General features: G+C 32.7%; 1 long non-coding RNA gene across 1 annotated transcript; it reads left to right on the forward strand.

The window, feature by feature from the left end:
- Positions 1 to 334: 334 nt before the first annotated feature.
- LOC118733928 lies at positions 335 to 1,143 on the forward strand. The gene is made up of 3 exons (XR_004992308.1): positions 335 to 532; positions 636 to 795; positions 932 to 1,143. It is a non-coding gene; the product is annotated as an uncharacterized LOC118733928 (long non-coding RNA).
- Positions 1,144 to 3,464: the final 2,321 nt, after the last annotated feature.

The raw sequence follows: 3,464 nt of genomic DNA on the forward strand, positions 1-3,464 counted from the left end.
GAAATGTGTAAAATTCAGGATATAACTTCAAAGATTGTAGCGTTGTCAAATATTGAGCAAAATTTGTACAGCTTTATTTCTCTTATCTCAGACCATGTCACATTCTAGTTTTAAATACATTCATGCAACACCAACAATGCAGACTTGTAGTTCAGAGGAACTGCAAGAGACTCAAACGTTTGTTTTACTGCGGCCGAGCCCAGTTATTAATAGTGGAGAGTTTTCTTTAGCAAGCGCAAATTCATCAAGTATTTAGTTTAGTTACTAATGCAATTTATTTTATTATTATTTTTTAATCCACTATTAATGTTTTTTTTTTGTTTTCATAGCCACTCAATCCCTCAAAAAATAAAGCTGTACTATTAGGCATACTGGAAGAGGTTACAGCGCTCCGCAGGGAAGTAGGAGAACTGAAAAAAACTATGCCAAGGGGTTATCCTATTATTTTGCCGAAAAACCTTTTAGCAGTCTGGAAATTGTTCTTTTGTTCGAAAAACAAATCCAACAAGTTGAGGAGAAGTTTCGTCAACTGGTGCGTACATATCAAATATATATATTAATAAATTTATTAGTAAAATAGTTATACAAATGTATTACTGAGAATAATAGATTTGTAACCTGGCTATGTACTTTAGAAATCGGATTTCAAAGCTGCATCCTCTTCGAAGGCGAAACCATTTGTAAAGCAATCGTGGGGAAAAATAATGACAGATGCGGTGGCTGAAAAAATGTCATGGAGAGGAACCGACGCAAAAACTTGCGCTCGCAGTTTAACGATTGCCTTAAGTATACGTCGTAAGTATATAAACTAACTTACTAACAACGCAACTAAGCAATTTAATAAGCTTATTCAGCTACCTAGAGGAAACAGATTCCTGACAGATTCTTTTTACTTTTACATTCAATTCAAAATGTACTAAATTATTTGCAGAAACCTTCATACATGAGAATGGCGGCGATGAAGCGGAATATATATTTAGCTGCATCGAAGTCATTTTTCCAATTTGCCAATAATCGCATGAAATTAAAAGCTGCTGCACGTAACAAGATATAAAATTAACTTTTTATGCCTAATGTTTGTGTGTAATCATGAATTTATGTCTTTTATTTACGGTGTGAATAGGGAATACACATTTTAGCAAGTTTTGGCTATTTTTCTTTGTTTAAAAAAATTTTTATAATTGCTTTATGAAAATATGGCTTGCTATCTAAAAAACCATGCAAATCAAATTGTAAAGCTTTGTACAACATTTATAAAAAATGGACGAATTTGAACAAATGTTCATCAAAATTTTACACTTTTAATGATTCTTTAGAATTTTTTCGATTTTGCAGTTTTGTTGCCCAATAAAATTTTGCATAATAAAGTGTAAGTTTAAAGTAGCTAGGACTTACCGTTGATTTTTGGCAATTACTTGTTGATGCATTTTGTTCCATACAATGTATGTTGGACAATTTTTTCGTATGGAGAAAATGAGCAACGGTTCCACAAAAAAATTGCTACAAAACAACGATAAGTCCTAGCTACTTCAAAGTTACACTTTATTATACTAAAATAGAATGGGGTGCAAACTTAATACTGAGAATATAACTAAAAAGCTCAAAATTTTGATGGAGCTTTGTCGAATTTTCCTAATTTTTGTACAAAGTTTTAAATTTTGACTTACATGGTTTTTGATAGATAACGAACTACACTTTCATAAAAAATAACAAACATTAAATAAAGGAACGGGAAATGGCCAAATAACGCTAATATGTTTCTTCCCTATTTATATTTTCGCGACTGTAGATGAGTTTGCAGAAAATTAACATTTGTTTTAGTTTCTATATCACATTTGTTAGATAATATTTCGATGTTACTAAATACATATGTTATATAAAGGTCGTCAGTGGTAACCCTGCGACTAGTATCAATTATCAAAAAAAGTATTACCTTACCTGCACTGGCCCTACAATTACCTAATTTTACAACTTTTTATTTATTTTGTTCATCTCGCAGAATAGATAATTAGATACCATTCGGTAAAAATTTCGCTTGCAGTAATTTCTACGTGGTAAGTGCTCCGCCACTATTTGGTTTCATAGGGATTTGGATAGCTTCCTCATTGAAGTAGTAAAGAAAATTCGCTTAAGTGCCTTTTTCGGTTAAGTGCACAAGTTTTTCGTGCAAAGAAGGATGTGCAGCTAAGCAAAATATAATGTAACCTAATCGCAGCTTATGTATGTACATACATACATACATATGTACATATGTTAATTCCAGTTAATGTGTGCCTGTTTTTCCTTTCCCTGCAAAAATCGCGACTACTCCATGCATGCATGTGAAGAGTACTCTCTAAGGACCAAGGAGTACCCAAAATTAACCACAATTCATATAAAAAATATGTACCAATTAACATTGCGATGTCCCACGGCAGGACCATACCCTGTAGGGAAACGAACTAGTGCGGAACTGGTTCGGTTCTAGTGCGTTTGGAACCATGACTAGTACGCGTTAATTCTCTTTTGCATGCTAACGACTGGCGAATTTAACATTGCGATGTCCTAGGAAGTGTCAATTGTCCCCCGTTGCATCCCTTTGGCTCTAGTTCCGAACCAGTTCTAAATTCGACAGATAAGATCTAGTTCGTTTTGTATAACTTTTTCTATAGTTCCGAACCAGTTCCAAATTCGACAGATGAGATCTAGTTCGTTCTGCATCCCCTTTTCTTTAGTTCGAAACCAGTTCCTAATTCGACAGATGAGATCTAGTTCGATCTGCATCCATTTTTTATAGTTCCCAACCTGTTATAAATTCGGCACCTTAGATCTATATTTCTAATCAGGCTTGTCGAAACATTTCCCTTTTATATTAAATACGATCGGTTGAAGGAAGGACAATACCATCACAAATGTTTAAACGCATTTATTAAAAATTTATAAACCACATTAGTAGTAGTAGTAGTATTAAACTTAAGTAGTATGTAAAAAAAAAGTGCGTTCTGATTAAAAGTAAAAATATTAGTTCCCTTTGCCTTACTTGTCTAAATTTAAGCACATTAATTTTTAAGTAAATTCAGTTCCTTTTAAGCTTATATGTATATGAAGTACTTCGAAAGTTTTTGTCGTACTTAACTTAAATAAGATATACAGTCAGTTAATAAAGTTTAGGTACAGCGAAAATTTTACAATACCGGCAACTATTTTTTAAATATTTTATTTTTCCCAAATTTTTTGTAAAAATATGGTTAATTCTACACCAAAACCCCAAAAATCAGAGTTCCAAACCTTATGCGAAATTAAAGAAAACTGCAAATTTCCATCCAAATATTGCAATTTACGCTCTTTAGAAAAGAGTTAAGTACGCAGTTTTTTGGCCCATTCAATTTTAGTATAACAAAGTGCACGTTTGAGGTAGCTAGCACTTACCATTGATATTTAGCAATTTTTTCTTTTTTGTTGTTTGGTAAGTCCTAGCTTCCTCA

Source organism: Rhagoletis pomonella, unplaced genomic scaffold, assembly GCF_013731165.1.
Source record: "Rhagoletis pomonella isolate Grant_MI unplaced genomic scaffold, Rhpom_1.0 Rhpom_scaffold_00002, whole genome shotgun sequence".
NCBI lineage: Eukaryota > Metazoa > Arthropoda > Insecta > Diptera > Tephritidae > Rhagoletis > Rhagoletis pomonella.